Source organism: Rhinatrema bivittatum, chromosome 10 (genome assembly GCF_901001135.1).
Source record: "Rhinatrema bivittatum chromosome 10, aRhiBiv1.1, whole genome shotgun sequence".
NCBI lineage: Eukaryota > Metazoa > Chordata > Amphibia > Gymnophiona > Rhinatrematidae > Rhinatrema > Rhinatrema bivittatum.
Window position 1 is genome coordinate 78708023 of NC_042624.1, and position 27743 is coordinate 78735765.

At 42.0% G+C, this 27743-nt stretch overlaps 1 long non-coding RNA gene across 6 annotated transcripts in view; it reads left to right on the plus strand.

The window, feature by feature from the left end:
• LOC115099830 overlaps window positions 1-17118 on the plus strand; it is a 45696-nt gene extending 28578 nt beyond the window's left edge. The window contains exons 2-5 of one of the 6 annotated variants that reach the window (XR_003858889.1): window positions 2479-2611; window positions 2715-2831; window positions 13257-13435; window positions 14096-17118. This is a non-coding gene — a long non-coding RNA (uncharacterized LOC115099830). Of the gene's footprint in view, window positions 1-2478; window positions 2612-2714; window positions 3731-13256; window positions 13436-14095 lie in introns of those variants that run through there. The other 5 variants (XR_003858888.1, XR_003858891.1, XR_003858892.1 and 2 more) reach the window with 5 other exon arrangements.
• The last annotated feature ends 10625 nt before the right edge of the window (window positions 17119-27743 follow it).

The window sequence follows — 27743 nt, forward strand, 5'->3', positions numbered from 1 at the left end:
TGTACAGAGTTGAAATTTCTCTACTTTACTTATAAAGTAGAACAACAAACCCATAAATGTAGTGTGATAAAGTCTGACCTGGCTCAGCCTGTCGATATGACATGGAGCCAGTTGGTAACCCTATCTCTGACCCCAGCTAAGATTTCTGGCACTTCCCGAGCTGTTCCCTGATAAACCCCAGCAGGGAGCCAGCGGTCAATATGGTGCCCAGTAACTGGCACATAGCCACATTTTGGAGCTAGTATTTTTCTTTACTTGGTTATTTTTAGCTTCTGTGCATTTCAGTTTGCCTATGATAAAATGCCGCTTGAAGGAGGGCTCCATTGTATTATGCAACATGCTTTGGCTGGGCATGTTAAAAAGTTATTTATTTTGCAGAGCTGTTCTGTCAAAAGATTAGTTTTCCATTGTGCTTTCTACCTTTTGCTGCACTAGAAGCTAATGCATTTAACAGAATCCGGGCATATGAACATTGTGGCATGTTATGATTTAATCTGCAGGATCATATTTCTCTGTCTGTCCTTTCTGAAAGGCAGATATTTAAGTGGGCTCCACCAGAGAAATGGTTTGTTAATTTAAAAAAACATATGCTTATTTTGAAGACCAACATTGGCATTGTATGCAAAAATAAACCCCCACAAAAACAAAACAATGAAAGTACATGAAACCCAAAGGATGAAAAAAACCCTTTCCTTTAAGATGTAAAGATACTAAATTACACACATGCACGTATATTTAGTTTTCAAATTCTCAAAGCAGGATTCATGGAATTGACCTTATTTTGTCCACGAAATGTGGAGCCAACTTTTTCAAATGGAGTGTAATATAAAGATTACAGGATTTCACCAGTGTGCTTTGTCGAAAACAACACAAACTGAACTGGTGAAGCAGTTCAGGAGCCTTAACAAAGCCTTGAAAATGAGGGAGTTCACTTTTCATATGACTGTTGTCTACCTGCTGTTATCATGAGGAACAACCTGTATGCTGCACTTAATTACCTTGCACTTTATTTCTAGCACTGTTCTAGCAAACACTCCTTCAGCTTAAGCTATTGAAGCCACGAGACCTTGAAAGGGCCCTCCTGGTTGGCAGGCCCACCAGTGGTGGACCACCAGTGAAGGGTGTTTGCAAAGGGCACACACCTTTGTTTGCTTCTTCACTGGTGGCTTCGTTTGCCCTTAATGATGGGGCGTAGTTGATACAGTCTTGTAGGTGAACGTACGAGGCCTACGCCAAAAGCTGGTGAACACACCCTAAATGGGACTAACTGGAGCTTTACCTATGCCAGCTGCCTCCACAGTAGGTTGAGCTTTTGAGTTCTGGCAACTGGTATGAACCAGAATCCCGGCATCAGGACAGGCAGCAGACTGGAGATACTAGGAACAGGCCAAGCATTGGGGCAGGTGGCAAGCAAGAGTAGTGAGGTCCAAGGCAAGTAAGATCAGGTCCAAGGCTAGGGTCAGTACCAGGAGATCAGGCTAAGGATGGACGAAGATAAATGAAGAGACACTAGATGAGACTAGCTGGACAAGATGGGCTGGGCAAAACAAGGCTGAACAAGACAGGCTGGGCAAAGCAAGGCTGGACACAGGAATAGCTGAACTGCAAGAGCAACACGCATTGCCCTAGGCAGACTTGGTGCTGAGGCATTGATAAGTAATCCCAGGATCCCTTATATAGTCAGGGCCACTGAAGTCATTAAACAACACCGCAGGACTTTTCCCACTGTGGGTCCTTTAAATACCACTGCACGCCGCACATGCGTGCATAGGGAGACGTTGGGAGGAGAAGTATCATGAGGGCATTTAGGCGTCGCGCACTACTCTCGGTAATGGTCATCCACTGGCAGTGTCCCCACCTCAAAGAAATGCCGGTGGTGTCTGGGGTGAGTGCAGTGGCTCTTGCGGCCATTCCATGAGCCACCAAACGACACACTTTGGATGAATCCTAGTTGGTTTGGAAAGTGATTCATGAATGTTGTTAAATAAATCATAAATATTAGTATAATCTGACACTGACTAGTGACAGATCTGGTGACTTTCACTTACTAGTGACAGATATAGTGGCCAATTTTCCTGCTTCCTGCCATAATGCTTGTATATTAAGACAGAGCCCTTGTATGTCTACATATGTAATTGGGATCAGTTGTATTGGTAAATGATGGAACTGTTGTAGTCTTCTGTGATGCTAGTGATGTTTTTATAACTTTTGTCATCTAATGGTGTGATACTTTAATTCTTTGCTTGTAGTTAATAAGGATTAACCCCTGTTGGCCTGCTTGCTAACTCCCTTTCTCCATCCCTCCTCTGCCTTTGAAGAACAGTACAACTCTACCATAGCTCTACTAAGTCTCTGATCAGGTGTACCTTTATACTGATAAAAAGCTGGTTTTGCTCTATACATCACATCCAAACTTAACTGAATGAAAGTCAGCAAGGTGTTTGTGTGCTGCATATTATATAACATTTGTTCCTTCAGCATATTCACTGACTGGAGGAGGTAGCTGTAGAGGCAGAAAAGAAAGACACAAAGGAGAAAACTGAGGATATAGAAGAGGCCACTGTAGATGACGCATAGTGTCTCCATACTTCAACTAAGAGATCTTTAGAAGGTTTGTAGTATATACGTGTTATGACACAACTGAAAGATTTTTAGATGTTGAGTGTTTGTGCTGATTTTGCTAGGATAATGCTTTTTTTTTTTTTCTTTTTCAGGAGGTTCCTTGTTGAAAATTACCCATGGTATGTCATGTAGGGGTAGAAAGGGCATCTCTTCACCTTGCCTCTACTTTTATGATACTACTTTGCCCGGGAAAGTTGAATTCAACTATGGTATGTTACTCTGTAATGCCCAGGCTATCCTTCATCAAATACAGTGATGATAGAAATGGGGTTTGCATATGTTTCTAAAAACTGCACATGATGTTTTGTATCTTCCCAAACACTAATGATCATGTTTGGGTTTTTTTATAGTACCCAATCCAAGAGTCCATGAAAGGAGAGGTTGCATAAACATGGTGAACAAACAGAAACCAATCCAGTAATGGCTGATACTAAATTTTGAATAAAGAATCCTTATTTAAAAGGTGCTATCATATTTGGAAGAAAGTATTAAAAGAACACTTTCTGCCCTTATTCACTCATTTTAATCATAGGCACATTTCAAGCATATGAAGTCTGGGTGATGTTAGCAATATTTGTAAAGACATTTTTTTAAAATAATTTTGGTTGTTTACAGTAGAAATTTAAACATGTTTCAATTAAATCAGAAGCCAAAATATACATGACTTATCGGGAATAGATTTATCTATAGGCACATACCATCGATCCAGTTTCGCACCGTGTTTCGAGTTAGGACTCTGCTTCAGGGGATGGTCTTGCATTGTATCACATACATCCTTTTAAACTTTACCAGTTCCGCGGAAGCAGAGTTCTAACTCGAAACATGGCGCATGTCGTGATCGATGGGATTTGTTATACCAGCTGCAATATGAAAAGAAGTGAACACTAAATGATATCAAAGATACCAAAGATAAGTGGTGGTTTACTAATTTTATTTACAAGAAAAATATAAAAAAATATTGTAACTTTGGGACTGATGATTATACATAAAGCAATGAAGGTCTATAGTACCGGTAGTGCTTAGTATGATGGTCCTTTAATAGTTACATTTATAACACTTAAGTGAACTGAATATTTGTTTTTCCAGCAATATCTTTGGCCATGGCATTCCTATTTCCTCCATTGCTCAGGCCAATCTGGTTTTTATCATTTGATTCCTCCCTTTAACCTGGCTAGAGGACTGAGGATGATAAGGACAGTGAAGTTTGTTTCATTCCCATGGCATTGGTAACTTGTTCTATAACTTTCTTATGAAACTCAGGCCTTTGATCACTCTCTATACACTTAAGCACACCCCAGCGAGGAATGTATTCCTTGAATAATTGGGTTGTTTTTTTTTGCCACACTGGCAGCATTATTAGTTGTCGTAGGATAGGCCTCTGCCCTTTGAACCACTATTACCAAACAATTCTGGTAACCCTGAATATTTGGCATATGTGTAAAGTCCATTTGCAATTGCACAAAGGGGCCCCATGGTGGCAGGGCAACCTATTGAGGAGCTTTGATACCTGAGGAAATGTTGTGATGTACACAAATACAGTTCTTTATAAACTTTGCTACTTCTGGTCCAAACTCAGGGCAATACCACACCTTGTGAAAAGCAAAAACCATCCCCACTTTGTCCACATAAGCCATGAAATGATACATGGGGGCAAGAAAAGGCAAAAGAGATTGGGGGGCAACCGAGCATTTATACACTAGTTTACTAGTATTAGTCATTAACTGCCATTTTTCTTGATTCGAGGCTGGCTCCTGCAGGGCAATAACATCTGATATAGGTAGCTGGGGACAAGATTGAAGAACAAACTGTTTCACTATGGAATCAAATAAGCATTTCCCTTTGATACAGTATCTCTTAAGGTCATGTATGCTGCACATTTATTGATTGCCACAGCAGCAGGCAGAGGCACAGCATCAAACAAAGCAGCAAAATTATATAACACGAAAAATTAGTATATATTATTAATAAGATCTTTTGACAGTGATGAGTTCTCCGTGAGGAGTTAGCAATCTGTAATGAAACTGCTATCTGATGGGAGGAGCAATCTGTAGTATTTAGGAGAGTTGTGGGTGGATCCTTGGACCAGTGGCAGATGACCACGCCCCCGGGGAAGACCCCGAGAGGGACCACCGGTCAGGCTCAGAGTATGGAGACAGACACACACTAGTTCTTTTATTAGACAGTATACTGAACCACCAGAGGTGGCAGTAATGAGCTGGAATGCCCGGCAGGGCTGTAGTCCCTCAGAAGCTGGAACAGCGATCCCTGGAGGCTGAGCTGTAGAGAAATTGAAATATAGTGAGTAGGCAGGGTAAGCAGAGTTCATGTACCGAACCTGATGGTAAGACTCACACAATGTCTCATAGAAGCGCAGGAGCTAGAATGTATAGGCCCTCGAGGAGCGAGTACCTGGTTTCAGGGAAAGCTCTGAGAGAGCGATGGTAACTCACAGATGTAGTAGGCAGTGCTGACTTCCAGACAGAAGTGAATTCGAAGAAGCCCGGGAACAAGGGCCCTCGAGGAGCGAGTACCGGTTCCAGACTGCAATCTACAAAGTAAGAGAGAGAGCGAGGCTCCTGAGGAGCAGGTACCCCTAGTTAGTCCGAGGAGGCAGAGTAGCTTAGGTAGCAAAACCCCTTGCTAACTTGATGTGTTAGCAAATTCTAAGACCTTAAATATCCGTCGCGGGTGACATCATCTTCGGGGGACGCCCTCGAGGTTCGCGCCATTGTTGGTACTTCAGTCGGGGCTGGGCCGCGCACGCGCCCCTAGGGCTCCAGGAAACATGGTGCGTAGCAGCGTGGAGCCGGTCCAGGGACGCCGGAGGACCTTGGCAGAGGAACGCCACGGCAGCCAATCTTCCCGCGGGCGAAGAGGGAGGCGCCAAGGAGGTGAGGAGGGCGGAGAGAGGGCGTCGGGAACCAACGGACACAACAGATAGTTAATGTTTGTGAAGGTATATTGAAAGTTATTATGCAAACTATAAGAAAATAAAACAATATAATAGCAAAAGGAATAATTCAGATGGACTTACTCCATTTAGAAAAATTTAGCTGAGAAAAATCTTTTAATTAATAACATTGCTACATCCCCTTACTATTAAAATTCAACAACTTTCTCTGTTACATTCAATGTGCAAATAATTCAAGTCATATTTGTGCCCATAAAATTCCTTTACAGCTTTTATCTCACTCCTTTACTCAGCTTTTTGGTAACTAACTTCAGTAGTTAGTTATTTATTAAATTTCTCTTCTGCACTGCTGTTATCTCAAACTCAAGGACAAAGTAAAATGCATAGATAATGTTTCTTTGCATGCTTGGTTTCTTCTGCTTCTTTGATTTAAAAACAAGGAAACTTAAAGATGTTAGTATGGTTAAGACTACATTGACAAACAAATTGCTACAAAAATATAAAAGAAAGCCACGAACACAAAATGATGATTTAAAAAAATAAATCATAAATCTATGAAAACCGTCATTGCAGCTTTCTTTAAAAATGTAATTGTACCCAAGATCATTTGTTTACTTCAGTTTTATACAAAAGATGTCTTGGTATTTATTTGTGTGTGTGTGTGTGTAAGGAGGACAAAGATGTTTTCTTTTACTTTGCAAAGATTTTTTTCCCTTCAAGATCCATACATGGAAGGGGTGGGGGATGGGAAGGAGACAAAGCCAATGAAGAAGAAGAAATTCTTTTAGAGAAGAGGTGCTAGATACAAATGTGAACATCTACAAACCATACAAAGCACTTTTCCCTTAGATTATTTAACCTTGTATTAACTGGTACCAAAGCTTGGTATACCTTTAAATTATTAGTGAGCTCACTATAACATGGAGTATAACACCATGTTAATAACTGGGCCCAGTAATATACATGCATTAACAAATACAATTGTTCCCTGGTCTTCTTCAGCTATGCGCTGTGATGTTTATTGCACTTTAACCCTCAGGGCTTTGTAGCCATATAATGTAATTTTGGCCTTCTGAGGGCAATAGACAATAGAGAAGTGCACTAAGAGTTCAACTGTGATGTGCAAAGAGATGTCCCGTCTGCCTCTGCGGTATGGTGATTAGACCAGGGATTCAAGAGTTAACGTTGAAACACAGGACTTGAAGTTTAATTGTAATCCATATGCTTTCAAGCAATGTAGATGAATAACTATTTTTAAGGTGGTGGTGAATGGGGATGTAGAGAATCTACAACTCTCCAATCTATATAAAGCCTAGTAACCAAACTGTCTTCCCCTGTATCTGTGGCTGAGAAGGGTCCTCACACTCCCAAGGACTCCCAGGTAACATTCTGATCTCCACTCTTAAGAGGCCTTTATCCTTAGCAAACAGCACTTCTGTCACAGCCTGCAGCAGCTCTCAGCAAAAACACAGCAATCACAGCAGGGGCACTGTAACTGGTCACAACCCAAGCTGACTACTTATCTCTCGCTCTCTATTCTAAGTGGGATAGTCACAGTAGATATCCCTGCAGCGTACAGCAGACCTATTTGGGCAGAGACAGTTAAATATCTTCTGTTTTCTTTATGTCGTCTTAACTGTCTCTCCCAAAGCCTTGGCAGATTTGAAATCTTCTTCCTTTCAGCATTCCCATTGGTCAAATCCTCCCCTATGCTCCATTGGCTCTTAGAGTCATGTGTTCTGAATCATAATGTAATCATAAGCTGAGTCAGCCATGTTGGTAGGTCTGCAGAGGTCTCAGAGGCAGTAACAAGTTTCTGGAGAACAGGTCCATTAACAGCTATTAGCCAGGTAGACATGAGGATCACAATATTTTATTGTTAAGAGTGAACAATAGGGAATGAATCTCCATTATGATTTATAGGAATACTTCTTCCATGCAACCCGAATTGGCCACTGTCATAGACAACACGCTGTGCTTGACAGTAATGACATTCCTTATATTATGTTCCTTAACAGGTAGAATCGGTGTATAATATATATTATATTATGTTCCTTAACAGGTAGAATCGGTGTATATTTTGATGGCTTCTCAGCAGGCTTTGCAGGATCAAAATCCATTGAGAAGTATACTGTTCATGACCAACATGAATTTCATATGACAGCCCTATGTGGCATTTCAGAACAGCATTTGGCTGCCATATGTGCCATGAACCAGCAAACTGGAATCCATGCATGCTATACAGCGGCAATATGCAGACGTCATTTTGACTGTTATTCATAAGAATACTTACATTAATAGTGAAGTCACACTATTAGCACTCTAGCCCAGGCTAGTCAGAGGATTGCTGGTGATGAGTGTTCTGACTTCTGTTCTCTTCATAGAAGTCTTACCAGAGGTACAGCAGGCAATATTTGGATCATTTTTTCTTTCTTTTTTTGATTTATTTATGCCCCCTCTTTCCTTTGGGCTTAACATCAGCCCATCAGCTCACAGTTAATTCACTTACAGAATTCAGCAGTATGTCAGGAGATGGTTATTTTTGCTATCCATTTGTAAAGTGCATGCTAGATGTATACAGTGCTGTACAGAGACACTTAGATCCTGATTTTCAAAAGCATTTACATACTTGAAACTGGATTTTACACATGTAAATGCACTTTATCCGTATAAATGGGCTATTGAAAATTGCTACAATATATGCCATTGAATTGTCAATAGGTTTTACCTGTGCTAAAGGCACTTAATGCAGGTAAATGGCTTTTGAAACTTGCTCAATCGTATGTTACATTTACATGTGTAACTCCTTTGAAAATTCACCTGATAATTGGCAGTTCTTACTCCGGTGTGTCTTGTGTATGAATGGTGAAGCAATGAGAAACATCAGAACAAGGAAAACGAAACTTAAACAGACAAAGAGAAACTAGCTTCCGCGTATGTCATAGGCAGCACGAGGAGCAGCGCGAACACCCCTAGTCGCAGGGCAAGTACATACGCAAATTTTAATAATTGGACATGGGATAAGGGGTGGGGAAATGCAGACACCTGGTGATTGGCTGAAGACAAATCCTTATAAAGCTGTGCATGAACGATAAATCACTGAGTAGGTTTGAGCTTACACCGCTTGCTTGTAACGGTTGCTACTCCTAAAGAAACCACACCTTTCTTTATATTAAACTTCTCTGTTTGACTTTTAGAGTGGTCTTTATTGGTCTTTCTTGTCTGAGGTTTCAAACACTTGCTGACAAGCAAGTCAAGATTGACAGACAAAACACAAAAAAAACCCCAACAAATAAGAGGCTGGGAATTAGAGCAATGAACAGGGCAGATATAGGGATGGTAGGAGATGGAATGGGACAATGATAAGGGTAATTTAACACTAGAAATGAAGTATAGGAAGTTGGCCCTGAGGTAGAGTGGGATACTAACAGAACAAGCACCAGTAAGCCCTTGCATATTATTGTTATTAACTTAAATTTATTATTCATTTAATGGCCAAAGCCACTCAAAGCGAAGTACAATGTAATACATATATAACACTAGGGAATGGAAAAGATAGTAAATGGGTGAGGTTTAATTGAGTAGAGGGAGAGACCATGTGATCTAATTGGGCAATACTGAGGGAAATCACATAAGCAGCAGAATCTGGGGTTGGTGGGCCATATTGGTCCTCAGTTTCCAATATACATAGAGATTAAGCAAGCAGCAGAGAGACTACCGGTGTCCTTTAAACAGGTACAAATCATAAGGCTCGACCCATTACTCTGAATAACTATCTGATACATAGCTAGATTTGGGTTATAAAGAGGGCTATTAGGTATTCCTTCAAATGAGGAACCATCTTGTACAACAGAGTTTTAGGTAGTATGCAATCAAATATCCAGTTTTTAAATATTACAAGCAAAAATCAATAGTTATTAATAAAACAAATGTTTTTCTCTTATTTGCCAATAATTGATAATTGTGAAAGAAGGGGTAGGCCCTCTTTCTCCAAGGTTTTAACACTTGCAATTAAACTTCTCCATTCTAACCTCATCTCTTGGGCCCCAGAATTATTTTTTCCTCATTTTTCTATCAAGTATTGGGTGGTGTTTAGGTTCCTTCATGTGTGATCGTCTGACACTATTATGTTCTGTATTCATTTAAATGGCTCTGTAGGAAATCAGTGCTGCTTTGAAAACCTTTATAGTGGTGATTGTTGACATTACTTTTTCATTTCTGTGAAGTCTCAATAGGCAGTTCTTGCCTTCTACCAGCAGGGGCCTCTGTGGGTTTGGGGCTATCTGGTCAGTCCTCCAAGCTCCTTGGCCCCACTTCCTGCTGGCAGCCCCCCTGTTTCCTGTCTGGACATATATATTTCCAGGCTTCCAGTCAGCAAATTGTAGAGCTTGATTGCCATTATCTGGTCCCCCCATTGGAGTCCTGCTTAGAAGATAATATTCTCCATACTGGGTCAGACCAAGGTTCCATTAAGCTCAGTATCCTGATTCCAACAGTGGCCAATCCAGGTCACAAGCACCTGTCAGGATCCCAAAAGGTCGATAGATTCCAAGCTGCTTATTCCAGAGATAAGCAGTGGATTTCCCAAAATCTACCTTGGTAGATGGTAATGGTTTATCGACTTTTCTTCCAGGAACTTGTCTAAACCTATTCTAAACCCAACTACACTAATGGTTTTCACCACATCCTCTGGCAATGAATTTCAGAGTTTAATTATGTGTTGACTAAAAAAATATTTTTTGTAAACAATGGATTCACGTTTACCCATTCCACTCTACTCATTATTTTGTAGAACTCTATCATATTTTCCCTCAGCAATCTGTTCTCCAAGCTGAAAAGCCCTAACCTTTTTAGCTTTTTCTCATAGGGGAATCATTCCAACCCTATCATTTTGGTTGCCCTTCTCTGTACCTTTTCTAATTCTGCTATTTCTTTTTTGAGATGCAGTGACCAGAATTGCACACAATTCTCAAGGTGTAGTCACACCATGGAGTGATTCAGAGGCATTATGATATTCTCTGTTTTATTCTCCATTCCTTTCCTAATAATTCCTAGCATTCTATTTGATTTCTTGGCCACCGCTGCATACTGAGCACACAACATATTATCCACGATGATGCCTAGATTCTTTTCCCAGGTGGTGACTCCCAAAGTGGAACTTTGCATCGTGTAACTATAATTTGGGTTGCTCTTCCTTTCATGTATCACTTTGCACTTGATACAAAGGAGAGTAGATTCTGTACTCACCATAGATACCACAGAGAGAATAAGCACAGAGAAACTTATCGGTCCACACAGATATCTTATTAGTAGTTGAATTTATTGTTCCAAATGGCAACTCCACTGTTATCGGGTATACATTAAATTCTGGAAAGGGTCCCCTGACACGGATCCCGTGTTTCGCCGCAAGGCTGCGTCGGGAGCAACAACAAATAAAGGTAACAGTTCTGTAAATTAAAAGAGAGTGTGTTTTTAAAAAAGTGAGACCATACATAAATGAGAAAAACCGATGCAATACATTAAACATAACGTACTTATATCTGTGATCATGCAGGTTTACAGAGAGCGCATAGGTAGAGAAAACAGAGTGGGCTTTAAACGCTGTTAAACTGGCATGAAAAACGCCAACCATTTTGCACTTGTCCATATTACAGGTCATCTGTCATTTGGATGTCCAGTCTTCCAGTCTTGCAAGTTCTTCTTGCAATTTCTCACAATCCTATTGTGATTTTTCAACTTTGAATAATTTTGTATCTGCAAATTTGATCACCTCAGTTACCTAGTTCATCTCACTGATTTGATTCCAGCACATTCCTTGTTTCCCTGGATTTGCTGATTCATCTTATCAGGTCTTCCTGTTTCTAGTGTTCACTTGTGCTTCATACTGTGTTCTTGCTCAGTCTTGGTTTGGGACCTACTACCTAGACCCTGCCAGTCACTAGCACCTGAGGGTTCAACCTGAGGGGAAAGAGACAATCACAGGCAGATGATGTCCTACTGCTGTTTCAGAGGGGACCTATCTGACTTTCCTTGCTAGTGTATTGGCCACACTGGTCTCAGGAATCACATCCCTGGCAGACTATGCTGTCACAATTACATGTCCATATGTTTTCTACAGTCTACATCTTCCTTGAACTTTGTCTTCTGGTCTTCTATGCAGCAGCTATGCCTTACTGAGAGATTTTAGATATTGAGGGTATATATTTGATATAGCTTATCTGGATTTCACTTAAGCTTTTGATATGCTACACATAAAAGACTGATTTTTCAAATTAACAGGCCGATACATTAACAGCCGGCATTTGGACGTGCGTTTTTGACGCGCTAGCTTTACCCCTTATTCAGTAAAGGGTATTAGCGCATCCAAAACGCACGTCCAACCCCCCCCCCCCCCCCCCCCCCCGAACCTAATAACGCCCGGAACATGCAAATGCATGTTGATGGCCCTATTAGGTATTCCCGCGCGATTCAGAAATTAGTGCCTACCCAAAGGTAGGCGCTAATTTCTCCAGGCACCGGGAAAGTGCACAGAAAAGCAGTAAAAACTGCTTTTCTGTGCACCCTCTGACTTAATATCATGGCGATATTAAGTTGGAGGTCCCGAAAGTTAAAAAAGTAAAAAAAACCCCCCAAAACATTTGAAATAGGCTTGCAGATTGAAAATCGGATGCTCAGTTTTGCCGGCGTCCAGTTTATGAACCTGTGGCTGTCAGCGGGCTCGAGAACCAACGCCTGCAAAATTGAGCGTTGGCTGTCAACCCCGCTGACAGCCGCCGCTCCTGTCCGAAAAGAGGCGCTAGGGACGCGTTAGTGTCCCTAGCGCCTCTTTTTACCGCCGGGCCTAATTTAAATAAATGAGTGTCCTGTGCGCTCTCCCGCATTTTTTACTGTATCGGCCCTTCGTAAGATGGGATTAAGAGTAACATTTATAAATGGGTTAGGAACTGGCTGAAAAAGAGACTACAGAGGGTCACATTTAATAGTATGTAATTGTGGGACCACAATTTAATAATTCTGTCAAATCTGGAGGAAAAACATTATGATAAAGTTGCCATTTTGGCAGATGACTCTAAACTCTGTTGTATTGTTGTGAGGGGATCCCAAACTTGCCTAATGCATCAGTGGTCTCAACAATTACTGCCTGTAGCATGTGATGCCAGAGTAGAGTAGGAGTTTTAGAAGGATGACACTCCCCAGTGACAGGTGTCATGAGTTTTGTTAAACTCTTATGCCCTTATATTTTATTTATTTATTTTGATTTATATCTCACTTCATTCATACAAAATGTACTTGAAGTGAGTTGCAGCAAAAATTGTACTGAAGATGTAAAAGTTAAAAAAAAAAAAAAAAAAGTATCCTGAGACATCATTGGGTTTGTGTGGTGGCAGCAGCTCTCCAAGCTGAACTTACGTCAATATATTTAGTTCCAAGGGCTCCAGGAGCATAGATGGCATATATGAGGTTGAGCGAATTTAACCGGGCAGGGAGATCTGGGTGCAGAATTGAGGGTGGTAGTGGTATGTCTATGTTGGCCCGTCTTCCTATGCAGCACAAGTATCTTTTTTTTTTTAAGGCAGTGGCAATCATTTTTTTACAGCCCAAAACATTTATTTCTATGACTATTTAAATTTGACAGAATAAAAATATCTGCTGCTGTTAACCATCTGGAGGTGTACCCTACTATCCCCCATTTTATTCACTATATACCTCATTCCCCTTGCAGCTATTGTAAGAAGATTCAGGCTTAAAATATACATTTACACCAACATTCAGATCCTCTTACCAACATCAGACATCCCGGAAGGAACAACAGCACTCCTCAACCTATGCCTCAAGGTAATACCAAACTTAATGCTTGGCAACTAACTTCAGATAAACAGGGACAAAATGGTGATCCTTTGGGTAAGTAATTCACCATGGCCAGATAATGACTCCTCATTATCTTGGATGATTTCATTTTGCTTCCGCAGCAGGAGGTTAAAAACTTAGGCTTCATCTTTGGCTCTGCTCCGATCATGGAGAGCCAAGTGTCAGTAATAACGAAGAAAGCTTTCTGATGCCTCCAAACAGTGAAACAATTAGGCCCCTTCCTGCAGCTGACCAACCTGAAAACAGTTACAGTATATAATCATTAGTGCTTGTACACTTGGAGTATTGTAATGCCATCTCTTTGGGACTGCCTAAAAAGACAGTGAGCAAACTACAGGTTCTGCCAGAACAATCATGGGCAGTAGAAAATGGGAACTTGCTTCCCCCTATCTCCCTATACTGACTCCTAATTTCTTTTCATATCAAATTTAAAATTTCATCTCTCACACTCAAGGCAATGAGGAGCATTGGCCCCACTTAACCTGATCGAGAAGATAAGAGGGTAACATTCCAAAAAAAAAAAAAAAAAATCTACGATTAAGCCAAAAACAACAGCTGATCGCATTGTCCCTAAAAGTACCCAGATTGAGAAAAACAAAGCCTAGAGTTTTCAAAGAAGTGGCACCAGATTTATGGAACTCACTTTCTCCCTGTCTGCAAAGTATAAATTACTTTTTCTTTTTTGAATTTCAGTGCCAACTAAACACATGGCTCTTCAACCAGCTGACCTGCACCAGCTGAACATATACTATAATATATATGTTACATTTTGTAGCTTGCCCTCATGGCTGAATGCTGCCAAGTGCCTGGGTCACCACCATGCTGCCAGCCTCTCTCCATGGCCGAACACCACCAGCACTACCTTGAGACACCATCATGCCACCATGGTCACTACTTTCCTTAGGCATGTGCCAGACAGCCAACCACTTAAAGGGCCTGTGGCAGGAAACATGGCCTGGCGCATCTTGATGATATCAGACAGCCCTCCTTACATAAGGGCTCCTTGAACAGCTCATCGTTGCCTCAGCATCAGGTCTCCTGCCTACCAGTGCATATTGCCAGCGTTCCAGAGTTCCTGCATTTCCATTTGTTCCTCTGTTCCATGTCTTCTCCAGCCTTGCCTTGTCTGCCTCATCCAGTGTTCCTTGTCTGACTCGTCCCGTGTCTTCAGTGTGTCTTGGTCCTCTCTGGGCCTGTCTGGATTTTGACCTTCTGCCTGGACCCGACCACATTTTGCCTGCTGCCTGGACCTGGCCTTCTGCCTAGACATGACCATGTTTGCTCCCGGCCTGCCCTGACCTCGGCCTGTCTTCAGCTGCATCTATCTGCTGCCTGTCTTGACTCTGGTGTGCTATTGGACTCTTGCCTTCGCCCTAGGGACCTTTCTGAGACTTGCCAGAACTTGAAGACTCAACCTGCGGGGGAGGCAGCTGGTATAGGTGAAGCTCAAGCCTGTCCCACTAGAGGTCGTGTTCACCAACTGCCAGCATAGGCCTCGTAGGTTCGCCTACAAGTTTATTAACTATGCCGTAGCACCAAGGACTCGCGCCAATCTTTACAATATAATCCTGAATTTAGGGTATCAAATATTTTATTTTATTTATTTATTTAAAAACTCTTCTGTACCGTTGTTAAGTTAGTTCACCATCACAACGGTTTACATAAAGGCAAAAATTCAAATATGATTGGTATAGATTACAAATTAAACATGTGCCAACATGGAACGGTAACATATTACATTCTCTGTAAACTATGATATTCAAGACCAGGTAAATAACTGAGAAGTTACATTTTTCTGTAAAATATAATGTGAACCAATGTTCTTTCCTATCAACAATATTGATAGGAACTCTCTATACTGTAAATTACACTTAATACTTGTCAACTGGGTTAACCACACTTTGCTCTGCTTTTAAGTGATTGATCAGTTGCGAAAAGGTAGAACAGAAATTAAAATTAATCTGGGTGAGTTGAGTCTCTGTAGGTTAACAACTAATCCAGTTCATCAGATTTGCTACAGGAGCTCAGGCTGAAATTGTAGCACCCTCAGTAGTTACTGGAAGACAGTGCTATGCTGCTGTCTTTCCTATATAGTCTGTTATTTGGTGAGACGTATTTCTTCAAAGAGGTTGCATGAGCCCACAGTGGGAGAAGTTCTTTGAAAAAAAAGCACCCTAGATGCTTTCTCCCTGAGAGAAAGGGACCATGGACTGATCAGCACTATAATACTTTCTATTTATCCTGATGCCAAGCTGGACCTGTCTAGGATATGGTAGTGGTTTCTGAAAGCAGCTGTGCCATTGAACTTTAACCTTGATCTTAAGAGACTCTCTCTCTGTGCTAGGATGACAGCTTGCTTATCCTTCCCTTCAGGGCCTCTGGTGAGCAAAAACATTCCTCAATAGGATAGCTCTTGACAACTCTATTTTGTAGCCCAGTCGCCTTCAGGGATAGCACAAAGTTTGCAATCCATTATCTTTCTGATCACAAATCTTTGTTTAACAAGCAAGTCATCAGATAATGAATCCGTTGTAGTCCTTCAGTGTTCCCCCATTGCCAAATCTGATAAAGTTTGTATAATTTAAATTAGGTACACCATAGTTCCTTTGATAAATTAACTCACAGTGAATACCATTTCTGCTGGTTTTTATCACTACAGTGCTATTAATTATCAGGAACTGAAACAGGAGGGATACAAGTAATCTTTTTAAATTGGATGTCATTAAATAAATTTTAGCAGAAGAATGCAAATATATTTCTTTTGACTATAACTTGATCACTGGTAGAATAATTATTCACAGTTTGAATCCACGTTTGAATGTTTTAAATTTTTATCTCAGATTTGCTTGCATGATCATAGTCAACTTTAACCCACCTCGAATCTGACAGATACTTCTTTTTCAGAACATCCATATTGATTTAGATTTAAGGGACTATTCACAAATTTGAAGTATTTATAGGTACTGCAAATCTTTGAATAATTTGAGTATTTGTGCGACTCTGTGAATACTCACGTCTGAATTGGATAATAAAAATCCAAATTGGGTAAACATGAAGTTTCAAGTTGAAAATGACTTGGAAATATCTTGGTCCAAATGTGAACAAGCTTTTCTATACTTTACAGCTGTCATGAGGGAAAATCTGCTCTGCAATAAAGGGCATTCTTTTTCAGTGGGAAGGTGGATTGAGGTAGGTCCCAAGGGGAACTTATTTCAAACAGCTAGCATTAATCTACCCCAGCACCGCACATATTTAAATGAGCTAATTAGCAAGCAAATATATTCTAATCAGCTCATAAATACCCTAAACTATGCATCTCAAATAATGTGGCTTGCTGAAAAAATTGTATTATTTGATTTGAAGTTAGCTACAATTCAAGAGTTGTAGCTAACTTCCCCAGGAGCATCGGGACGTTAACGCATGTTCCAATGCTTCCAAAGCCGTATTACAGGGGCCCACAGGCCAGAGTCATCCCAACCCAAAATAACGAAAAAACCCTGGGAATCTGCATAGATCCCCTGACTGCCCACTTTGCAGCCCTGGAGGAAGCTATAGATAAAAAAAAAAAGTGTGAAATTTTAAAAACTGGTACAGCCCCAGCCCCAACTATCAACCCCTCCCCTTCAATAAAAAAATCTGGCTCTTGGAGGCTGAGACTTCTACTCTCCAGATCCCTTCTCTTACAGTTTCAGCCCTGCTGGTTGAGTGGGGGCCTGAAGAATCCCCTAGGCTCCAGGCCTTGTGGCAGCCAGTTTCAAAATGGCACTGGCTGGTCGGGCCCAGCCTTTGCCTCTATCATGTGATTGGATGGCTGGCACCATTTTGAAAAATAGCTGTCACTGGGCCTAGAGCCTAGGTGGTGCTCTGGACCCTCTCTGATTCACCAGAGGGTGGGCTCCGGCTGTGGGTCCTGGCCCCTGGAGGCTGGAATTTTTATTTGAATGAGAGGGATTGCTGGTAGGGGGATGGGCAGAGTTTATGCTTGACTTTAAAATTGCTCCTAATTTTTTCTATCTAAAGCTGCCTCCAGAAGTGGCAGGGGGTCTATGTAGACCTCCAGGGTTTTTTCACTACTTTGGGGTGGGTTGATTTGGGGTCATTGGACCCTTTAAGCGATAAGAACATAAGAAACATAAGAAAAAGGTGGGACAACAAATAAGCATGGGGATAACTTGCTTGATGCAGCGGTTACTACCTTTAACCAAAAGCCTGATACTACACTTCTAATGCAACTCCTGAGTAACTGATAACTATGGGAGCTTGCTGGGAGACTGGATGGGCCATTAGGTCCTTTTCTGCCATCCCTTCTATGTTTCTATGCAGGGCCAGCGCGTCCATTAGGTGAACTTCGGCAGTCGCCTAGGGCGCCGAACTGTAGGGGGCGCCAAAGAGCAGCCATGTGGTGTCTCAAGCGGGGCCTATCCCGCTCATGGCAAACAGAAATAGATGGTGTGTTTCTCAGGGCTGCTCGCGGCCCTAAGAAGCACACAGTGTTGCGCCCTCCCCCCCACCAGTTTCGGTGCCGACTGTTTCTATTTCTCTTTGCCGTGAGCAGGATACGCCATGCTTGCAGCGCCACATGGCTGCTCTTCAGCGCCTCCTACGGCTTGGTGCCCTGAGAAGCACACAGCGCTGAAACAGGTAGGGGGGGTGCAACCTGGGGAGGGGGGTGTGACGGGGTGGCAGCGCAAGGGTCTCCTAGGGCGCCCAATACCCTTGCACCAGCTCTGTTTTTATGTAATTCAACTTTGCTGTAATGGTTTTTTAAAAAACAAATCTTTCAATATTTCAGATGTTCAGGTGCTGCTGTAAATGACACTACTGATAGCTTTACTGATTACAAAACAAACAAATGGTGGCCTGATACGTTTGCATTTATTCCAAATTTTCCTAATATCCCACCAGTCAATGTTCTCTGACTTCCAGTTTCAGCACCAGGTCTTAGATGTAATCTCAAGGGACGTGACAGGGATGTATCCATGTATTTCTAATATTATACCCTAACAAAACCTGCAAGAAAGGTATTAAGTAACTGAAAAGGTGATGCATTTTGTAGCATTTCACCTTTTGATCAAATACTTATTGTACACATATGAAGTCTGTTCTCCAAAGAAACATTTCTAATCCTGAGCAATGGATCTCAAAAACAGATGAATCTTTTGTAAAGGGCTTGACTATCAATGTTCTCAATAGATACTACCAAACACTAAAAAAAAGTGGACAAATAATTGTTTCTGAAAAGCACAAAAAATAGATCAGAGAATAGAAAAGTTGAAATATGAACCCAAGGAAACATTTTTCTTAAGACTTGTTCAAAATCACCTTGTTTTACTAAATTGTAATGATTTACAGTATTGCGGTATACAGATCGCACATCACATCCTGCATAATATGCCTTCATCAGTTGTATGGTTAGGGTTTAAATTCCCTTTGATGTGGATAGACCAATGCAGCTTAAAAGAAATAATATATGCTCTCCAAATGAAAATCATTTTTCTCTCTTCATACTCCTTCCCATGTTCCAAGTGTAGGAGTCATGAATTTTCATTTGTGGAGCGCAAAGGGTTGATGAGATATAGGATACATCTGTTTAAATTGTTTCAAAGATGTCATTTTAGCAGAGAGATAGTGCCTAATCCTGTTTGTTTATGCCAAGATAGTTTTTCAGCTCAGGGCTGGATTTAAGTTTACTGTGCTCATAAGCCGAGCCTGGAGGGGAGCGGAGGGTGATGATGTGGTCCTTGTTTCTGCTTCTGTGGCTTATGCCTAAATATAGCCCTGTTTGCACGCCTGAGAGAAGTAGATTTTTATCCTCCATTCAGCTCTTCTGATGTGATAATGGATAAAATGTCCCACACTGATTACACCAGCGTTTGAGTGTAAGAAAAATAAATGCAAAAGAAACCAAATTCATCATTATTGAGCAGTTTGTTTCTTTTTGAGCCACTGGAGTTTGGTGGGACAGTTTGTGTTATTTTCCAAAATTAAAATAGGAATTAAAAGGGAAGGGAAGAGAGAACTTTTGAGCATGTTATGTAGCCAGATATATATTCTGAGAAAACAATATTAAAGTTTTCCTTTAAGTTTAACAGCAATCAAAGCAAAGAGTTATGAAAGATCACATTTAACAAATGGTCAGCATTTGTAGAAAAATGTGTAAGCTTAATTAACAAGTGCACCATTTTGTCTGCAGATGTTTTGTATACAAATCAGTGTACTAGATGTTGCTTATGCAAATTATAAAAGAAATGTTTTTTTTAATGTGCATATGTTCACCAGATGAGGCTGGGCCTTGTCTTTAATTGCCTTTGCAGACAAGTATGGTCTGAGAAAAAGCTCTTTTATCCCTTATAACTGGGATGGGAAAATGTTTTTGAATATTTAACATTACCCTCCAGTGATAATGGTGGACCTCTTCCAGTGAAAAGGAGGCTCTGGACTGAAGGGTCATGGGAGGAGGGTGAAAGTGGGTAGGAGTAAGCTAAGGAAACATTTCTTTACGGAGAAGGTGGTGGATGCAAGGAATAGTCTCCCAGTAGAGGAGATGGAGACAAGGATAGTATATGAATTCAAGAAAGCATGGGATAAACACAAGGGACCTCTGAGGGAGTGGTAGGGATTGTAGAGCTGAGCAGTTGTTGTGGATGGGCAGTCTAGATAGGCCGTATGGTTTTTTCTGCTGCCATATTTCTGTGTTTCTATAATGGTTTCTTAAGAAAGAGTAGCTCTTCAGATTACATTCCATGTTACATCTTTCCATCTTGCTGCTACAACCATGGGTAAAAAATTGATAAGAATGCCATTTTAATCAGTTAACTGTGCAGACCTTATCAGAAGGTTTAAGAACAGTTACACAGGCAAAGTGAAGGTTTAATTGCTACAGAGTAATATGGAAGTTGTATTTTTTATGTGTAAAATCTAACAAGAATGATGTTATAAGATTTTTTTTAAATTGCCCCCAAAGTGCTATTATGGTGTTCCCAAAACTGCTGGAACAAGAAAGAAAGATTTGCTAAGTCAGAGCCAAGTATTATAGCTTTCATGAGATGTGTTTTTTCTCCAGATATGAGCATGAGGAGTCTGGCTGTGTTTGCTTTTCAGGCTTATACAACATAGTTGCACCACTTTTTTATGGGGTCATTTTTTAGATCTTTACACTAGCAACTGTCATCCACTGAAGTCGGTGAATAATTACATTTTTGCAAAGTCTAAATAAGGACATGAAATCAAATCGAACTTTTTGTTTGTAAAAGTAAAGGGGACAATTTTCAAAAGCAATCTAACCATGTAAAAAAAAGGATTTATGTAGTTAAATTGCCATTTTTTTAAATTGCTCACTTCAAGGCAGGTAAAAGTACAATCGTTGTTTTGCAGTAGTTGTACCTTTAGCCACATTTAGGGGAGGCATTTCTGGGGGTGGTGTTATGATTCTGAGGGTGGACCCTTGGTCCGAGGTAGAGTTGACACTACCAAGAGGGTAACCCCTCTTGGGTCCCTACCATCGGAAGGCGAGGCTGGACTCAGGTGAACCCTTGAAGACAAAGAAGAGAGTAGGATTCCTGCAGGTCGTATAATCCAGATAGCTGGCGCCTCCAGCAGGTCGAAAGTCAGTCCAGGAGCCAAAGCTCGAAGAATGGTCGGAAGCCAGTCCAAGGGTCAAAGCCTGAAGAATGGTCGGCAGCCGGTCCAAGGGTCAAAGCCTGAAGAAATCCAACCAACTGGGAGTGAAGCAGAACCAGGAACTGAGAAGACAGGAACTCGGAGCACCAGAACCACTAACTACAAGCCAAGAAGCCAAGGCAAGGTCTGAGGAGCAATTTCCTTTCGTGGCCCCTTTAAATGCAAGGTCTCTGCCGCGCGCACGGCTCTAGGGAGACCAGAAGGGGAGGAGTCAGCCCGGCCGAGAGGGAACACAAGCGGCCGGGCCCGGCAGAGGCCGCGAAAGCATCAGAAAAGAGGCCTGCCTGCCTCTGTTGGATCCCCGGAGGCGGCCCGATACCTCAGGTGAGTCTTCGGCCCCGGTCGCGGACTGCTGCGACCGGCGGCCATGACACCTGGTCCCGGTTATGGCCCGCTGCAGCCGGCGGCCATAACAGGTGGGAGCCTTTTTTCTAGTCACAATTAGCTCACAAAAAAACTTGTTGCAAAATCTGCAGGAACTTTGTACCTATGGTTTCCCTTTTGAAAATTAGTGACAAGATCTTCAGATACAATGCACCTTCACACTCTGTGTGACAGCAAAATGCCAGAGTTACAGCCCAAAAGAAAAAGCAGGCTGGACGTTGATGAGATGGGCTTGAGCAGGAAGAGGAACAAGGAGTCTTCTGTCTGCACTGGCACCTTCCCCTTGGGATGAGCCTTCAGGTGCTGGTGGCCAGTAGGACTAGGACAACAGGAATAGGAATGCTCATACCAGAGAACCTGAAGGCATCCACAGGAGCAGTGCAGGGCCATTGCAGGAACAAGAACCAGAAGGCCCCCACTGAAATAACAGGAAATCAGAAACTGGAATGATTAGGACCAGACAAGAACGCAAAGCTGAGACCAGACAGGGAACACAAAAGCAGACAAAAGCAAACAGGAGCACAAGAACAGAATACGAGGGCCAGAGAAAAGGACCCATGTAAGGCCACAACTTAAGGCCAACGAAGCCAAAAACTGAGCAAGACTAGGGCAGAACAATAAGAACACAGAAAAAATGGGCCCAAAAGAGGGAACCACTTAAGGCCACAAATTAGGGCCAAGAAGGCAAGAGTCTAAGAGCAAGACTGGAACAGAAGTTAAGAACATGATTTAGACTGTGAAACTCCATTATAATAGAATTCACACCAAAAGAAAGGGCCACAGCAGTAAGCACAGGCCACAGAGCTGGGAGGACTAGGCAGAGTGTCTGTGCAGTAGATCTTATAGTTCAGAGACCTAAGCTGGCAGTCCAAAAGGCCCATTGAGGCCCTCTGGTGGTGGGTGGCGAGAACCACCATATAGTTGGCTTTTTTAATACTCCCTCCACAATCAGTTTGATTACTTTGATTTTAACAGGTAGAGGAGGTGCCATTTTCTGCCCTAGGAAAATATCCCTGCCTCTTACAAGCATGCAGGATGTGGCTTCAGTGAGTCTGAGTGCCTTCAGGAAGTCTAGAATCTCAACAGACTCTGCCTCTTTGGTGATGTCCGGAAGTTTCAGTGTGGTAAAGAGGAGCACCACTCGCCTTTTGGAAGGGTAAAGTAGTGGTATAAAACCCCTGCGCCCATGTGAGCAGGAGGAGAGTTTTGGGACGGATTGAAGAGTTGGAGGAGTAGGATTCTAAGCCTCAGACTCCTACGCATCTATAGGGCCTGTTTCCCACTGAGAGAGTCCTGAGATATTTGAGAGGAGGAGTAAAATTCCCGGGTGGAAGTTCTGGGAGTTCAGAAGATAGATCGAAAGAAGAAGGTTCTTGCAGAGTGTGGTAGACCAGTTCTACAGGGAGGTGCCAGGGGAAAGGGCAGCCTGACTGGGAAAGTCATTAAAGTCAAAGACTGATCCAGCTAACATTAGCCCATTATAGGAGAGTGAGAGAAAGAGAAAAGGACATTGGAGAAGCAGATTACACCTGCCAAGCATGTACCGGGAGGGCTCAGGGTGAAGAGGGCACCTGTCCCAAAGAGATGACCTGTTTGAATGCAAGATGGAAAGAGATTGTGTGTGTGTGTGTGTGTGTGTGGGGGGGGGGGGGGTTCTACTGTGGAGTTTTGTTATAGTATTGCTGCACTACCTTATGTGTGCTGATTTTTGGATTTGTGTTTTCCACCATTTATTTGAGTAAAGACTTTATTTTGAACAACAAGCTGTGAGTGAAGAGTGATTTTTGGGGTGACTGAAGTTCTGAGTCCCCATGAGAAAAACGCTATCGGCCTTGAAAACTTGTTTTTCTCCCCTTTGCGGAAAGCCCGGCATGGTCATGGGGCCTAGCATGGTCCATGGCCCTCCCCATCTGCCCCCCTGCTCAGGCTCCATATATTTGTGAATCTGAGTGGAGCACCTATCTTTGTTACATTGAATGTGGAAGGTTTGTGGATCTGATAGTTTCTATTGGAGAGTGATGGAAGGGCAGACCCTGGCCTGATGAGATATGTTTCTTAGAGAAGGACAGGCAAAATATGGTACCATTACTACACCTGTAGTGTAGTCCAAACTGTGGTTCCTCAGGAGGAATGTTACCTGAAAATACTGGAAAATTGGGAACCTGGGGGCGAGTAGTAGAGGAGGCAGCTTTATTCTGCATGCAATGTCTTTTCTAATAAAAAAAAAAAAAAAAAAAAAAAAAAAAAAAGGTAAAGACTTGCTTATGAGATTCACAATACCTAGGAACATTTATTCACGGAAATCAAATGATCTAACTCCCTTTTTAAAGGCTGAAAGGTTGCCTCACCAATCAATAACCCAACTGCTCTTTTTTCCCTTGAAATCCAATGTCTTAAATTTTTTGTGTCTGATTATAATAAAATCTTTACATAAGGCAATAAAGAGCTTCTAATTACTAATATCTATTGGATCTGCAATTATAAATAATTTACTATCACAAATATGAAAATCATGAAAAATCTTGCAGAAACTTCTCACATATTTGATTGACAGATACAGTGAAAATTGAATAAACCAAAAAGAAAAATAGAACAACTGGTTGAAAATACTTGAAGTTATAGATAGAGGTAAAATTCACCATTTAAAAAGAAAAGTACCTTTTCCACAGGCTCCTGGAAAGCAAACACACATTTTCCTCCCTCCACCCGTGACTTTTACTTAGCCCTTGCGTATTACATAGAAACATAGAAATGATGGCAGAAGAAGACCAAACGGCCCATCCAGTCTGCCCAGCAAGTTTTGCACTTTTTTTTTCTCATACTTATCTGTTTCTCTTGGCTCTTAGTAACCTTTTTGTTCTATTTCCCTTCCACCCCCACCATTAATGTAGAGAGCAGTGTTGGAACTGCATCTAAGTGAAATATCTAGCTTAATTAGTTAGGGGTAGTAACCACCGCAATAAGCAAGCTATACCCATGCTTATTTGTTTACCCAAACTATGTAATTCAGTCCTTGTTGGTTGTTGTCTGTATATAGATCAACGTTTCTTCATTCCCCCTGCCGTTGAAGCAGAGAGTTATGCTGGATATGCATTGAAAGTGAAGTATCAGGCTTATTTGGTTTGGGGTATTAACCGCCGTAACAAGCAAGCTACTCCCCGCTTTTTTTGTGAATGCAAATCCTTATTTCCACATTTCCTCTTGCCGTTGAAGCTTAGAGCAATGTTGGAGCCTTAGAGCAATGTTGGAGTCGCATTAACTGTGTGATGTTTATTGAATAAGGGTATTATCTCCAGGTAGTAGCTGTCATTCCCGCGAGTCACCCACTCTTCATTCTTATCCTATAAAGTGCGAGGAACCGTTCAGCACACAATAAAAGCTGCGTGGCATGCCAGTATTTCTACCAGTCTGCATTTGTAGGCTTTTACAGTTCATGAATTATTTTTCCCCAGAGAGTACCAAAAACGAGGGTCGGTGATAATAACTTTTCCCCCATCTACAGAAGAGAGAAAGTATTTGGCAGATTCTGAGAAAACATAAAGGGACATAATCGGTTCCCATTTACAAAAAAAGGAAACGTAGTCTTCAAAAAACATTGTTTTGGCCTAATCTTTGCTGCAGATACTTTTTTTTTCCCTTCTAACCATCAAGCTCTCATCAGAGATCTGCCCAAGTAGAGATATTGTTTTTACACCAAGAGAAAAGAGTGGCCTAGTGTTTGGGAGCCATGGAAACCAGGGTTCAAATCCTACGTTCCCCACTGACATTTATTGTGACCTTGGGCAAGCCACTTGATCTCTCGTTGTCTTAGGTACTCATTTAGGGCCTGATTTACTAAGGCTTTTCTCCTATTCTTTGTCTATGGGAAAATAACTGAGTAAACGAGGCCCTTAGTTAGTACGCTCTTGGGGAAGGGAACTTTTTGTACCTGAAAAATTTTGTAAACTGCCTTGAGGGGTAACATTGGAAAAGTGGTTTAGAAAAGCAAAATATTATTATTTGTTATTTACTAATATATCTGCTCCGTTAGAAAGACCAAGGAAGTACTGCTGGAACCTATGCTATCGGTAACTGCAAGCAGGATTCGGTTTCCGCTGGAGCATCTCTCTGTCTGAATAATATCATGTGTAGTTGTAAAAGTAAGGCTTGGCTTCAGCATAAATTTCACAAGGCATGTAATATGCCTCTTCAACCAATGGTTTCTGGGAACAGAACACATGCAACAAATGCAAATTTAAAGCAGTGTGGACAAATTGCAAACACATCAAACTGCACATAGGGCAGATTTTAAACTTGTAGTCAAACCACTATCATATATTAATATAGTGGATTTTTTCTTTAAATAGAGTGTCTCCTTTAGGTTTGAATAATGAATTTGAGTTTTTTATTTATTTTGTTAGGCATGTATAGGGTATTAATATATGATAGTTTTACTACAAGTTTAAAATCTGCCCAGTGTGTGATTTGATGCGCTTGCGATTTGTACATTTTGCTTTACATTTTTGCTTATTGCATGTGTTCTGTTCCCAGAAACCATCAGTTGAAGCGGCACATTACACGCCTTGTGAAATTTATGCTTATGGGTCAGCTGTTATATTTTTTTCCCCCTGAACTGCTATACAGACAGCATCTTCAAATTCAAGTTTTTGGACTTTATTGTGGTCTCTAGAAGGATTCACAGTTTCTGGGAAGTGTCATCAAGCATATGATAAGTCTGTTGTTTCATTTTGATGATGGGTACACGCCTATAATTACACTAGCAACTGTGCTCGTTCTACGCCCGGGCGGCGAGCCTTTTTATTGGCACATACGCTCTTGCATGGAAGCGTTAGCTGAAAAGGAAAAACTAAATTGTTTTCACCCAGGGCAAGGGACGTGGAGGCACATTTGCTAAAGCCAGGGTTGGCAAAGTTTATTTACCAAGCTGTTTCTCGCACTCCCTCACACCCCCTCTCCTCTCTCATACACACACATTCTCTCTCACCGGCATCCCCCTCCCCTCATATAGGCTCCCTCTCTTTGAAACCCACACTCAAGCATCCCCCCACCCACCCTCTCTTACCTCCCATGCTCTCTCGCACACCCTCCCCACCCCCCTCTTAGCAACCATGCTCTCTGTCACCCTACCCTCTCTCACACACATTCTTTCTCACCGGCATCCCCCCCTCCTGCTCTCTCTCACCCTCCCCTCCCTGACACACATTCTTTCTCACCTGCATGCTGCGGGACCTGCGCCGTTCGTGGCGAAGATGAAGGCCCGGCGCGCCGTTCGCGGCACATGGGGGCCTTCCATTTTCGCCTTGAGCAGAAAATAGCAGCAGAGACCTCGGCATGCCGCAAACGGAGCGCATCTCACGGCACACGCTCCGTTCACAGCGAAGATGAAGGCCTGGGCGCGCCGATCACGCCACATGAGGGCCTTCCCTTTTCACTGCAAATGGTGCGCCAGGCCTTCATCTTCGCCGCAAATAGAGCGTGGGCCATGGCACATGCTCCATTCGCAGCATGCCAGGGTCTCCTCTGCTATTTTCTGCCTGTCCTGCGATGGCCGCTGTCCTTCCGGTTTTGAATAATCTTCCAGCAAGGGAGGAAATCTGCGGAAAGGAGGAATTCTGCGCAAAATCTGCATTCCGCAGAAGTACTGAATTCCCCCAGGAGTACCTCTGGTGTTGTGACATGACCGCTGTACGGCGTGTTTGAGCCTCCAAGGTGGCCAGGGAGCCGCCTGTGCCATCTATCAACGGACTGGGGAACATGCGCGAGCACTGACGGACACACTACCAAGCCCGATATATTATGGATATGTCACAAAATTGTTTTAAAAAGTACTCTTTGGCATAGGTGGATGACTATATCTAAATACTTATAAGTTAGATTACTATATTAAGAACATAAGAACATGCCATACTAGGTCAGACCAAGGGTCCATCAAGCCCAGCATCCTGTTTCTAACACAAGAATCTGGCAAGTACCCAAAATCTAAGTCTGTTCCATGTTACTGTTGCTAGTAACAGCAGTGGCTATTTTCTAAGTCAACTTAATTAATAGCAGATAATGGACTTCTCCTCCAAGAACTTAACCAATCCTTTTTTTAAACACAGTTACATTAACTGCACAAACCACATCTTCTGGCAACAAATTCCAGAGTTTAATTGTGAGTTGAGTGAAAAAGTACTTTCTCCGATTCGTTTTAAATGTGCAACATGCTAACTTCATGGAGTGCCCCCTAGTCCTTCTATTATCCGAAAGAGTAAATAACCAATTCACATTTACCCGT